This window comes from Rattus norvegicus, chromosome Y (assembly GCF_036323735.1).
Source record: "Rattus norvegicus strain BN/NHsdMcwi chromosome Y, GRCr8, whole genome shotgun sequence".
NCBI classification, from domain to species: Eukaryota; Metazoa; Chordata; class Mammalia; order Rodentia; family Muridae; genus Rattus; species Rattus norvegicus.
Window position 1 is genome coordinate 43,246,137 of NC_086040.1, and position 14,047 is coordinate 43,260,183.

General features: G+C 37.9%; 1 long non-coding RNA gene across 1 annotated transcript in view; it reads right to left on the reverse strand.

The window, feature by feature from the left end:
- Positions 1-1,935: 1,935 nt before the first annotated feature.
- The window catches only part of LOC134484356 (uncharacterized), a 38,214-nt gene continuing 26,102 nt past the window's right edge, over positions 1,936-14,047 (reverse strand). Inside the window, exon 3 of the long non-coding RNA XR_010061772.1 lies at positions 1,936-2,142. This is a non-coding gene — a long non-coding RNA (uncharacterized LOC134484356). The remainder of the gene's footprint in view (positions 2,143-14,047) is intronic.

Below are 14,047 nucleotides of genomic sequence, written 5' to 3' on the forward strand. Positions count from 1 at the left end.
AAGGTGAGAATTGTGTTCAGTTTCACCTCCTTCCTCATGTGTGAATTAACCCTCGTGGTCTGATCCCACTAAAATTTTGACAGATGGATGTCACATACATATCTCAATTTGGAAATTTAAAATATGTTCATGTTTCTGTTGATACCTGTTCCCGTATTATACATACCCCTCTGATGACTGGTGAAAAGGCTTGTAATGCCATTAGTCATTGCTTACAGACATGGGCAGCCTGGGGAAAGCCTGATAGTCTCAATACAGACAACGGGCCTGCCTACACTGTAAACTCCTTTCACTCATTTTGCCAGACAGTGCAGGTCAGTCATAGTACTAGATTGCCATACAATCCCCAAGGTCAAAGAATTGTGAAAAGAACAGATCGTACCTTAAAAGAGCTCTTTCAAAAACAAAAAGGGGAAATTGCCAATGGCAGAACACCAAGAGAACAGTTGTCTTTAGCTCTTTTTACTCTAAATTTCTTAATTTTAGATGTGCATGGCCGCTCTGCTGCGGATCGCCATGCTGCTACTAAACCTGACTAATGCAGACGTAAAGTGGAAGGATGTTTTAACTGGTGAATGGTGTGGCCCAGACTCGTAATTTTGAGATCTAGGGGCGCTGTTTGTGTTTTTCCACAGAATCAAGACAATCCAATATGGGTGCCTGAATATTTGACTTGGAAACTGTCTCCTGCTATGCGTGAAGATGAGACTACGAACCCTACCATTACTGGTGGAAATGGTAATCCAGGTTGATTCACTCACTCTGTGTGCCATTGCCAGATACTGGCCAGTACTTATCCCAATTCACAGCAATTCTACTGTTTTCCAACTTTTTCTGTACATCCTGTTTGCATGATGTTCCTTGTATAGCGCCAAATGTAGAATTGCCCCAACGGTATACTGCCACTAATAATTCTTTGTTACATACATTATGTTTCACTCTTAAAAATTCCTCCCAGCCTTTTATATGGTTGTGAAGGACCACATTGGCCAATTGGTTAGATCCTATGAACAATAGTGCTGTGGGCACTTGAACCATCCTGGCTTCTTTGAGTCAAATTGCCCAAGTAGCTTCTTCAGGCAGTGAAAACACATCAATCAATAATTCTGCTAAGTTGAACATTACAACTTTGATTAGGATACATAATTGTAGTTTTTCATGTATTACTCTTTACAGGTTAACTTTTATCAGTATTCTAACAGAACAAAGAAATCTCAAATTATCTAAAAGGAAACTGGTCCATGAAAGCAGAGCAATTATCAAGACAATTGCTGATACAGATTCCTGTCCTTAACAATACTGGAATGGAACCCATCACGTTTAGAGTTTTCACATCATGGATTACCAATGCTCTCTTTTTTTTAAAGAATGGGCTAGCATTTTTGCCTGGGGAGCCATTGTCCTCTTGGGATGTGGAGTATGTCTATGGCTCTTTTGCAGTTTACAACGAGAACATGACAGACACAAAGCGATTGTTTACCAGGCTATGGTTGCCATTGAAATTGGTGCGTCTCCCAATATATGGCAGGCCTCTTTAAAAAATTAAGAGTCTGCCCTAGACTATATTTTGTCACTGTCATGTGAAGTCATTATATCCAGAGACGGACACCATTCCTCAGGTTCAGACCAACCTAAGACAGGGGCTTGGTGTCGATAGGGTTACACAAGGACAAGTAAGGCCGAGTCCTGGAGAAGAACGATCTAAGACAGAAACAATGACATATACTGATGTGACACCAAGATCTAGACAGTCATTTTTAGAAAACAAAAAAGAGGGAGATGTAGGGAGTGGCTAAAGATGGCTCCGACATCTGTGGTTGTTAGTGATAAACACCTACAATGTGCATGTATTGACATTTCTCCGGCAGTTATCAGACTGGAGTGATATTCACGCTAATAAGGTATTTCATACTCCACCAATCCCCAGAGGACAAATTTACAACCACAGCCTTTCTTGTATTTAGGGGGAGTGCCTTTTTTCCCTCGGGGCCCCCCTCATCAAGAATGAGGTTTTCCTGAAATAAAGGCTGTTGAGTAGAATCCAACGGTGATGTGTCTTCCTTGCTGGTCGAGGTGGGCACTACACTAATAGAAGAAAAGATGGGGAAGAGTCTTCAACACATGGGCACTGGAGAAAGTTTCCTGAAAAAAAACAAAAAAAAAAACATGACTTATGCTCTAAGATCAAGAATTGACAAATAGGACCTCATAAAATAGCAAAGTTCTGTAAGGCAAAATACATTGTCATTTAGACAAAACTGCAACCAACAGTTTGGGAAAACATTTTTACCAATCCTATATCTGATAGTGGGTAATATCCAAAATATACAAAGATCTTAAGAAGTTAGACTTTAGAAAGCAAAAACAGAATTAAAAATGGGGTACAGTGAGTTACAAAACATTCTCAGATGCAGGTTATCAAATGGCCAAAAAACACTTAAATAAATGTTCAACATACTTAGTAATCAGGGAAATTCAAATCAAAACAAATCTGAGCGTCTACCTCACACCAATGAGAATGGCTAAGATATAAATCTCAGGTGACAGAAGATGCTGGTGAGGATGTGGAGAATGAGGAACACTCCTCCATTGTTGGTGAGATTTCAGATTTGTACAACCCTTCGGAAAATCACACTGAAGTTTCCTCAGAATATTGGACATTCCATGAATGAGGACGCAGCTACAAATATCCTGAGCATATACCCAAAATATTGTCAAACATACAACCGAGAAATATATTTGTCTGTATTCATAGCAGCCATATTTAAAATAGTTAGAAGCTGGAAAGAACTCAGATGCCCTTCAACAGAAGAATGGATACAGAAATGTGGTACATCTACAAAATGGAATATTACTCAGCTGTAAAAACAATGACTTCATGAAATTCTAGTCATATAAAAGGAACGAGAAAATATCATCCTGAGTGAGGTTACTCAATCACAGAAAAACACACTTGATATGCATTCATTGATAAACAGATATTAGCCAAAAAGCTTGAAATACCCATCATGCCATACACAGACCACATGAAGCTGAAGAAGGATGACCAAAATGCAGATGATTCACTCCTTCTTTAAAAGGGGAACCAAAATACCCGTGACAGGGGATAAGGAGGCAAAGTTCATAACAGTGACTGAAGGACCTGCCATTCAGAGCCTGACTCACATGTAGCCCATATATGTACAGACACCAAAACTAGTTAAGATGGATGAAGTTAAGAAGTGCAGGCTGACAATGACTGGATATTGATCCCTCCTGAGAGACACAGCCAGAATATGTCAAATACAGAGGAAAATGGAAACAGCAAACCACTGAACCAAGAACCAGAACCCGGTTGGAGGAATTAGAGAAAGGATTGAAAGAGCTGAAGTGATTTGCAACCCCATAATAATAACATTGCCAACCAACCAGAGATACCAGGACCAAACCACAAGAGAAAGATTATACATAGACAGACCCATGGTTCCAACTGCATATGTAGCAAAGGATGGCATTGCTGGGAAAAATGTAATGAGAAACTCTTGTTTCTACCAAGGTAGGACCCCCAGTGTTGGGGAAAATGGGGAAGTGTGGGGAGGCCATGGGTGGGAATGTGAACTCCCTTACAGAAGAGTAGGGGGAAGGGTTAAGGGGCTTGTGGACTGAAAACATGGACAGGGAATAACATTTGAAATGTAAACATGAAATCTCCAACAATGAGAGAGAGAGAGAGAGAGAGAGAGAGAGAGAGAGAGAGAGAGAGAGAGAGAGGAAGAAGAGGAAGAAGAAGAAGAAGAAGAAGAAGAAGAAGAAGAAGAAGAAGAAGAAGAAGAAGAAGAAGAAGAAGAAGGATTTGAAACAGAAAGAGAACTAAAGTTCCATTCTTCTCCATTCCCTCTCTTCGTCAGCTGTTGTTTAGGCAGTAGTTTTAGTGAGATGATATAAGTGTAATTTCTGGTGTTACATTGAGACACCATCTCATAGAAAACTTTAGTCTCTTACAATCTTCATGCTCCCTCTTCGGTAATGTTCCTCAGCCTTGAATCATGTGACATTTTGTAGATAGAGTCATTGAGACTGGGCTTGAAATTTCTATCCTGCATTTTTTATGGCTGGGATTTTTACTGTGATGTTTGTTCCAGAGACTGTAATTAATTCTGTATTTAAGGACACATGGCTTTGATTGTTGTTAGGTATTATACTGGCTTAAGTAAGTAAGGGGCTGTACATTCTCCTTCACACCCACAGCTTCAATAGTCATATACACGGCTACATTTCTACTACAAACGATTTTCATTGAACAGGACTTAAGCCAAGTTAGAGAGCTGTTGGCTCTCACCAAGCTATTTACGCCATTGCACTGCCCTTATGGTTATACTGCCATGTTTATCATTGTGTTTTACAGGCATGATGTGAACATCATTTGAAACTGACAAGACTGATGATTGTAATAACAGGTTATACTAGAAATTTGACCTGTGCCTGGCATATCTTCCAGTATAAGAATATTGATTTTCTGATAGGTAGGGGGATGTAAAAGTTAAATTTTGTTTAAAAAAAAGAGGAAATTAAAATTTTCCTCCTATGGCATGTTTAATTAACTGAAGCAAAATAAAATCTATTTACTTGATGTTGGGGAAATATCATTTAACAATATAATTCTAACTCTTTTTTTAATCTATTAGCCATTTCTGAGTTTTTTGCCTTTTTTGTAGAATGTCACATTTTAAAAACAATTGTCAAAGTTTCCACACCTTGGTTAGATTCTAAGAATGAGAATTGGCACATCTCACTGGAGTAGGTCAGGCATTGCTCTCCTTTTGGGTATTTAGGCTTTCTTTGTGGTAGAGTCATGGGGATTGTAGTGTCAGAAGAGGCTCAACTCTTCTTTTGAGAATTTTTTTTTTAACTTGAGTATTTCTTATATACATTTCGAGTGTTATTCCCTTTCCCAGTTTCTGGGCAAACATTCCCCTCCCCCCTCTCCTTCCTTATGGGTGTTCCCCTCTCAACCATCCCACCATTGCCGCCCTCCCAACAACAGTCTAGTTCACTGGGGGTTCAGTCTTAGCAGGACCCACGGCTTCCCCTTCAACTGGTGCTCGCACTAGAATATTCATTACTACCTATGAGGTCAGAGTCCAGGGTCAGTCCATGTATAGTCTTTAGGTAGTGGCTTAGTCCCTGGAAGCTCTAGTTGCTTGGCATTGTTGTACATATGGGGTCTCAAGCCCCTTCAAGCTCTTCCAGTTCTTTCTCTGATTCCTTCAACGGGTGTCCTATTCTCAGTTCAGTGGTTTGCTGCTGGCATTCGCCTCTGTATTTGCTGTATTCTGGCTGTGTCTCTCAGGAGCGATCTACATCCGGCTCCTGTCTGTCTGCACTTCTTTGCTTCATACTCTAATTGGGTGGCTGTATATGTATGGGCCACATGAGGGGCAGGCTCTGAATGGGTGTACCTTCAGTCTCTGTTTTAATCTTTGCCTCTCTCTTCCCTACCAAGGGTATTCTTTTTCCCCTTTTAAAGAAGGAGTGAAGCATTCACATTTTGACCATCCGTCTTGAGTTTCATTTGTTCTAGGCATCTAGGGTAATTCAAGCATTTGGGCTAATAGCAACTTATCAATGAGTGCATACCATGTATATCTTTCTGTGATTGGGTTAGCTCACTCAGGATATTTTCCAATTCCAACCATTTGCCTAAGAAATTTCATAAAGTCGTTGTTTTTGATAGCTGAGTAATATTCCATTGTGTAGATGTACCACATTTTCTGTATCCATTCCTCTGTTGAAGGGCATCTGGGCTCTTTCCAGCTTCTGGCTATTATAAATAAGGCTGCGATGAACAACGTGGAGCATGTGTCTTTTTTATATGTTGGGGCATCTTTTGGGTATATGCCCAAGAGAGGTATAGATGGATACTCAGGCAGTTCAATGTCCAATTTTCTGAGGAACCTCCAGACTGATTTCCAGAATGGTTGTACCAGTCTGCAATCCCACCAACAATGGAGGAGTGCTCCTCTTTCTCCACATCCTGCCAGCATCTGCTGTCACCTGAGTTTTGAACTTGGTCATTCTCCCTGGTGTGAGGTGAAATCTCAGGGTTGTTTTGATTTGCATTTCCCTTATGTGTAAAGATGTTGAACATTTCTTTAGGTGTTTCTCAGCCATTCGGCATTCCTCAGCAGTTAATTGTTTCTTTAGCTCTGAACCCCATTTTTTAATAGGGTTATTTGTCTCCCTGCAGTCTAACTTCTTTAGTTCTTTGTATATTTTGGATATATCTGTTGGATATAATTTGGCCATTATCTGTTATAGGATTGGTAAAGATCTTTTCCCAAACTGTTGGTTGCCGTTTTGGCCTAACCACAGTGTCCTTTGCCTTACAGAAGCTTTGCAGTTTTATGAGATCCCATTTGTCGATTCTTGATCTTAGAGCATAAGCCATTGGTGTTTTGTTCAGGAAATTTTTTCCAGTGCCCATGTGTTCCAGATGCTTCCCTAGTTTTCTTCTACTAGTTTGAGTGTGTCTGGTTTGATGTGGAGGTCCATGATCCACTTGGACTTAATCTTTGTAGAGGGTGATAAGCATGGATCGATCTGCATTCTTCTACATGTTGACCTCCAGTTGAAACAGCACCATTTGCTGAAAATGCTATCTTTTTTCCATTGGATGGTTTTGGCTCATTTGTCAAAAATCAAGTGACCATAGGTGTGTGGGTTCATTTCTGGGTCTTCAATTATATTCCATTGGTCTATCTGAATGTCTCTGTACCAATACCATGCAGTTTTTAATCACTATTGCTTTGTAATACTGCTTGATATCAGGGATAGTGATTCTCCCTGAAATCCTTTTATTGTTGAGGATAGTTTTAGCTATCCTGGGTTTTTTGTTATTCCAGATGAATTTTCAAATTGTTCTGTCTAACTCTTTGAAGAATTGGATTGGTATTTTGATGGGGATTGCATTGACTCTGTAGATCGCTTTTGGTAAAATGGCCATTTTTACTATATTAATCCCGCCAATCCATGAGCATGGGAGATCTTTCCATCTTCTGAGGTCTTCTTCAATTTCTTTCTTCAGTGTCTTGAAGTTCTTATTGTACAGATCTTTTACTTGCTTGGTTAAAGTCACACCGAGGTACTTTATATTATTTGGGTCTATTATGAAGGGTGTTGTTTCCCTAATTTCTTTCTCGGCTTGTTTTTCTTTTGTGCAGAGGAAGGCTACTGATTTACTTGAGTTAATTTTATACCCAGCCACTTTGATGAAGTTGTATATCAGCTTTAGTAGTTGTCTGGTGGAACTTTTGTGATCACTTAAATATACTATCATATCATCTGCAAATAGTGATATTTTGACTTCTTCTTTTTGGATCGGTATCCCCTTGACCTCCTTTTGTTGTCTGAATGCTCTGGCTAGAATTTCAAGAACTATATTGAATAAGTAGGGAGAGAGGGGCAGCCTTGTCTAGTCTCTGATTTTAGTGGGATTGTTTCAAGTTTCTCTCCATTTAGTTTAATATTAGCAACTAGTTTGCTGTATATGGCTTTTACTATGTTTAGGTATGGGCTTTGAATTCATATTCTTTCTAGGACTTTTATCATGAAGGGGTGTTGAATTTTGTCAAATGCTTTCTCAGCATCTAATGAAATGATCATTTGGTTTTGTTCTTTCAGTTTGTTTATATAATTGATCACATTGATGGTTTTCCATATATTAAACCATCCCTGCAAACCTGGGATGAAGTCTACTTGATCATGGTGGATGATTGTTTTGATGTGCTTTCGGATTCGGTTTGCCAGATATTTATTGAGTTTTTTAGTGTTGATATTCATAAGGGAAATTGGTCTGAAGTTCTCTCTTTGTTGGGTCTTTGTGTGGTTTAGGTATAAAAGTAATTGTGGCTTCATAGAAGGAATTCGGTAGTGATCCATCTGTTTCAATTTTGTGGAATAGTTTGGATAATATTGGTATAAGGTCTTCTATGAAGTTTGGATAGAATTCTACACTAAACCTGTCTGGACCTGGGCACATTTTGGTTGGGAGACCTTTAATGACTGCTTCTGTTTCCTTAGGAGTTATGGGGTTGTTTAACTGGTATATCTGTTCCTGATTTAACTTCATTACCTGGATTCTGTCTAGGAAATGTCCATTTCCTGTAGATTTTCAAGTTTTGTTGAATATAGGCTTTTATAGTAAGATCTGATGATTTTTTGAATTTCCTCTGAATCTGTTGTTATGTCTTGCTTTTAATTTCTGATTTTGTTAATTTGGACACACTCTCTGTGTCCTCTCGTTAGTCTGGCTAAGGGTTTATCTATCTTGTTGATTTTCTCAAGGAACCAACTTTTGGTTCTGTTGATTCTTTCTATGGTCCTTTCTGTTTCTACTTGGTTGATTAAAGCTCTGAGTTTGATTATTTGCTGCCTTCTACTCCTCCTGGGTGTATTTGCTTCTTTTTGTTCTAGAACTTTTAGGTGTGCTGTCAAGCTGCTGACATATGCTCTTTCCTGTTTCTTTCTGCAGTAACTCAGCGCTACAAGTTTTCCTCTTAGCACAGCTTTCATTGTGTCCCATAAGTTGGGGAATGTTGTACATTCATTTTCATTAAATTCTAAAAAGTCTTTAATTTCTTTCTTTATTTCTTCCTTGACCAGGTTATCATTGAGTAGAGCATTGTTAAATTTCCACGTATATGTGGGCATTCTTCCCTTATTGTTATTGAATAACATCGGCCGTGGTGGTCCGATAGCACGCATGGGATAATTTCTATCTTTCTGTACCTGTTGAGGTCCGTTTTTTGACCAATTATATGGTCAGTTTTAGAGAAAGTACCATGAGGAGCTGAGAAGAAGGTATATCCTTTTGTTTTAGGAGAGAAAGTTCTATAAATATCCGTTAAGTCTATTTGGCTCATGACTTCTCTTAGTCTGTCTACGTCTCTGTTTAATTTCTTTTTCCATGATCTGTCCATTGATGAGAGTGGGGTGTTGAAATCTCCTAATATTATTGTGTGAGGTGCAATGTGTGTTTTGAGCTTTAGTAAGGTTTATTTTACATATGTATTGCCCTTATATTTGGGGCATAGATATATAAGATTGAGAGTTCATTTGGTGGTTTTTCCTTTGATGAATATGAAGTGTCCTTCCTTATGTTTTTTGATGACTTTTAGTTGAAAATTGATTTCATCTGATATTAGAATGGCTACTCTAGCTTGCTTCTTCCGACCATTTGCTTGGAAAGTTGTTTTTCAGCCTTTCACTCTGAGGTAGTGTCTGTTTTTCTCTCTGAGGTGTGTTTCCTGTAGGCAGCAGAATGCAGGGTCCTCGTTGTGTATCCAGTTTTTTAATCTATGTCATTTTATTGGGAAGTTGAGGCCATTGATGTTGAGAGATATTAAGGAATAGTGATTATTGCTTCCTGTTTCATTCATATTTGGATGTGAGGTTATTTTTGTGTGCTTTCCTTCTCTTTGTTTTGTTGCCAAGACGATTAGTTTCTTGCTTCTTCTAGGGTATAGCTTGCCTCCTTATGTTGGGCTTTACCATTTATTTTCCTTTGTAGTGCTGGATTTGTAGAATGATATTGTGTAAATTGGTTTTGTCATGGAATATCTTGGTTTCTCCATCTATGTTAATTGAGAGTTTTGCAGGATACAGTAACCTGGGCTGGCATTTGTGTTCTCTTAGGGTCTGTATGACATCAGTCCAGGATCGTCTGGCCTTCATGGTTTGTGGCGAAAAGTCTGGTGTGATTCTAATAGGTCTGCCTTTATATGTTACTTCACCTTTTTCTCTTACTGCTTTTAATATTTTTTTTTTGCTTTTGGTGTTTTGATTATTATGTGAAGGGAGGTGTTCCTTTTCTGGTCCAATCTATTTGGAGTTCTGTAGGCTTCTTGTATGCCTTTGGGTATCTCTTTTTTTAGGTTAGGGAAGTTTTCTTCTATGATTTTGTTGAAGATATTTACTGGTCCTTTGAGCTGGGAGTCTTCCCTCTCTTCTATACCTATTATCCTTATGTTTCATCTTCACATTGAGTCCTGGATTTCCTGTATGTTTTGGACCAGTAGCTTTTTCCGCTTTACGTTATCTTTGACAGTTGAGTCAATGATTTCTATGGAATCTTCTGCTCTTGAGATTCTCTCTTGCATCTCTTGTATTCTGTTGGTGAAGCTTGTATCTACAGCTCCTTGTCTCTTCTTTTTGTTTTCTATATCCAGGGTTGTTTCCATGTGTTCTTTCTTGATTGCTTCTATTTCCATCTTTTAATTCCTTCAACTGTTTGATTGCGTTTTCCTTGAATTCTTTCAGGGATTTTTGTGTCTCCTCTCTATGGGCTTCTACTTGTTCTCTAAAGGAGTTCTTCATGTCTTTCTTGAAGTCCTCCAACATCATGATCAAATATGATTTTGAAACTAGATCTTGCATTTCTGGTGTGTTTGGATATTCCATATTTGTTTTGATGGGAGAATTGGGCTCTGATGATGCCATGTAGTCTTGGTTTCTGTTGCTTGGGTTCCTGCGCTTGCCTCTCGGCATCAGATTATCTCTAGTGTTACTTTGTTCTGCTATTTCTGACAGTGGCTAGACTGCCCTATAAGCCTGTGTGTCAGGAGTGCTGTAGACCTGTTTCCCTGTTTTCTTTCAGCCTGTTATGGGGACAGAGTGTTCTGCTTTCGGGCGTGTAGTTTTTCCTCTCTACAGGTCTTTAGCTGTTCCTGTGGGCCTGTGTCTTGAGTTCACCAGGCAGGTCTCTTGCAGTAGAGAAGTTGGTCTTACCTGTGGTCCCGAGGCTCAAGTTTGCTCGCGGTGTGCTGTCCACAAGCTTTCTAGGGCGACAGCAACCAGGAAGATCTGTGCCGCCATTTCTGGGAGCTTCAGTGCACCAGGGTTCCAGATGGCTTTTGGTGTTTTCCTCTGGCGTCCGAGATGTGTGTGCAAAGTGCAGTCTCTTCTGGTTTCCCAGGCATGTCTGCCTCTCTGAAGGTTTAACTCTCCCTCCCACAGGACTTGGGTGCAGAGAACTGTTTATCCGGTCTGTTTCCTTCTAACTCCTTTTAAATGATTAAAAGTCACAGATAGTTGGTAGCTGTCATACTGGGTAATGATTGTGACGATGATATATTCTCTGTTTTATGCAAATGCATAGTAATAATGAAAAAAATTATGTACCAAGTTTCATGCTTTAGGTATCTAATTGCATGTATTGAATTGTATCTAAGATAATATCATATTAGCTAGGTATCAAATGCATAATAATTATGATAAAATTATTAATTATATATTAAAATAAGCATACTAGATTTACCAAGTGGAAATGGAAAATAAAATAAATTAGAGTAAACAAAATATATTTATTAAAATCCAAATGATGAAAACATTGTATATATACAAGCACCCTGGAGGTATATGTCACCTTAAAGTTTTATAGTGTGTTCTAGAGAGGTGGCCGAGCAGATAAATTTTCATGCCATGAAAAACCAAGAATCTAAATTTGATACCCACACATATATGTTTTGAAGATTTTCATATTTACTACATGACCTGAGCACATAAAAGCTTAAACAGAATATTAGTAATGAGACTAATAAGAACAATAATAATAAGAAAAAAAAACAAAACCCTATGAATATTTTAATACAATAATGTATTGTATTGGCCTTAAAAAAGGAAATTCAACACATTTTCTTAGCAGATTAACTCTTCAAAGAAAAACTAAAAGGTTTTACTTCATTCTATATGAAATCAAAAACACATGAGATGGATTGTGTAAAGGAAGAGAGAACAGCAAACTGTAAAATTAATATAGTCATTGCAGAGGAAAGAAAAAGATACTGAACCAAGGTTGTATAAGTAAAAATTTGAAAGATTTACTGCATAATATTGACATATTTAATCTAAAACATCTTAAAAGATAAAGGAAAGAAAACTGGAAAAAAGTGCCTGAATGTAGTCTCAGCACCGAGAAGGAGGCAAGATGTCTCAAATACAAAGATACACTGAAATACATGAGAAAATGATAAATAGGTTGATTTTATTATGGAATAAGTATTGTAGTATTGCCTTAGTGGTTAAGAGCACTTATTACTCTTTAGAGCAAACTCGTTAAGTTTACAACACCCATGAATACACTTGCAACCAGCTGTAAAAGCATCTCCAGGGGATCTGATAACTGATCTCCCCAAGTGCCTGTGTTCATGTGCACAAATCTATACATAGACATTCACACATAACAGATCATTAAAATAAAAGATTCATAAATATATTTTCTGCACAAATAATAAATAGTAAGCATACGACATATGAAAACACAATTGATGCAAAGTAGTAAGAATGGAAAAAAATAGCAAATAGTATGAAGAGTAAATTAAGGATTAATGCTTACACAGTTCAGTAAGCGAAAACGCTAAACTTCACAATTGAATTGCAATGTAGATGATAAAAAGAAACTAGCATTTGAATTTATGAGTGAAACTATTTTAAAAATTATTTTATTTATTTACATTCCTGCATTGTGCTATGTCCTTCCCACAGTTCCTCATCCCATTCCACCTCTTCCTCCCCTGACTCGAGGAGGATTCTCCCCAGATACTGCCAGGCACCATAATCCCTGTGGCCTCAAGTTTCTCAAGGATTACGCCAAACCAAGCAGTCCTCTGCTATACATGTGTCAGGCCTCCGATCACCTTAGGTGCCCTGCCTGTTTGGTGGATCAGTGTCTGGGAGATCTCAGCGATTCAGATTAGTTGTGACTGCTTGTCTTCCTATAGAGGATGCCCTCCTCTTCAACATGTTCAACCCTTCCACTAATTAAAGAACTGACAGAAGTTAGAGATTGATACCTTTTTAAAAATATGTGTACCATTTAATTTTGAATGGTATAGTATGGTTTCTCATATAAAATTGATGGCAATATATATTTATTAGAGTCTTCTGAAATGGAAATTTGGCAGTATTTATACAAGTATTACATTACTTAACAGTCTTGACATCATTCCAACAATGTGTTTTGTAATTTATACAAAATATAATGTAAATAATCACCATTGAGTAGAGTGCCTGAGTCAGTGTACACTCTGTAGCGAACTTTAGTTAATGAAAATGAAAATGATCTGAATGGCACAATTAGATTATTATTTAAACAAATGAGTATTCTACCATTTATTAAATGCATGATATTCCATGAAGAAATTCCCATGTATTCAAGATATATTGTTAATTGAAAAACAAATGACAGAATAATGCATTATTTAATGAAACTTCAAAAACAGAATATTTACATATATTCTATAATTTTGTCAATATTGAGTAAACCTGATAAAAGAGCAGGGGATGCAGGAGACAGAACACTGGTAGTTCTAGGGTAATTTGAGCTACACAATGAGACACAATTTTTAAAACAAATAGAGCAGATTTGAAAGAATATCTCCCAAATTTTCTTTGTGGTTACATTTAGAAGTTTTAAGAAAGGAAGTTATTCTTTGACAATTCCATACATGCACAAAACATGAATGTAAGCCCTCTACACTCTCAACCTCATCCTCCCCAACCAACATAATCTCTTTGGACTAAATCCTGATAGCGCGTGAATATCTTTATATTTTCCTTCATGAACCCTGGATATAACTTGAGCCTTTTTGGTGAACAAGGACATGAAGCTAAACATTTAACCCCTAGTAAGACACCAGTGGCTACATCATCTTTTATTTTCCAGCCCTGCCCTTAGTAACTTTGAATAGGCAGGGTCAACATAATTTAGGGTCTGTTCAGATAGATGTAATTATTGCGAATTCCTGAGTGTCACAACTGAATATTGCTCAGAAGACAACACCTCACAGAACTCGTTACCTGTTAATTAGCCCTTTAAAGAAGGCAAGCCCTGAACATCACCTTATCTCTCAACCAGAAATTATCTCCAATGGGTAATAATTTGAAATGAAAGCATACTTTTCTCCAAGGGACTCTCACTGGGTACACAATTCAATTTTAAGGGTAGACTGCATAAAAAGCACTAATGGAACTCAAAATTATCTTTGGAGAATCGTTGTCTCATAATCCACCA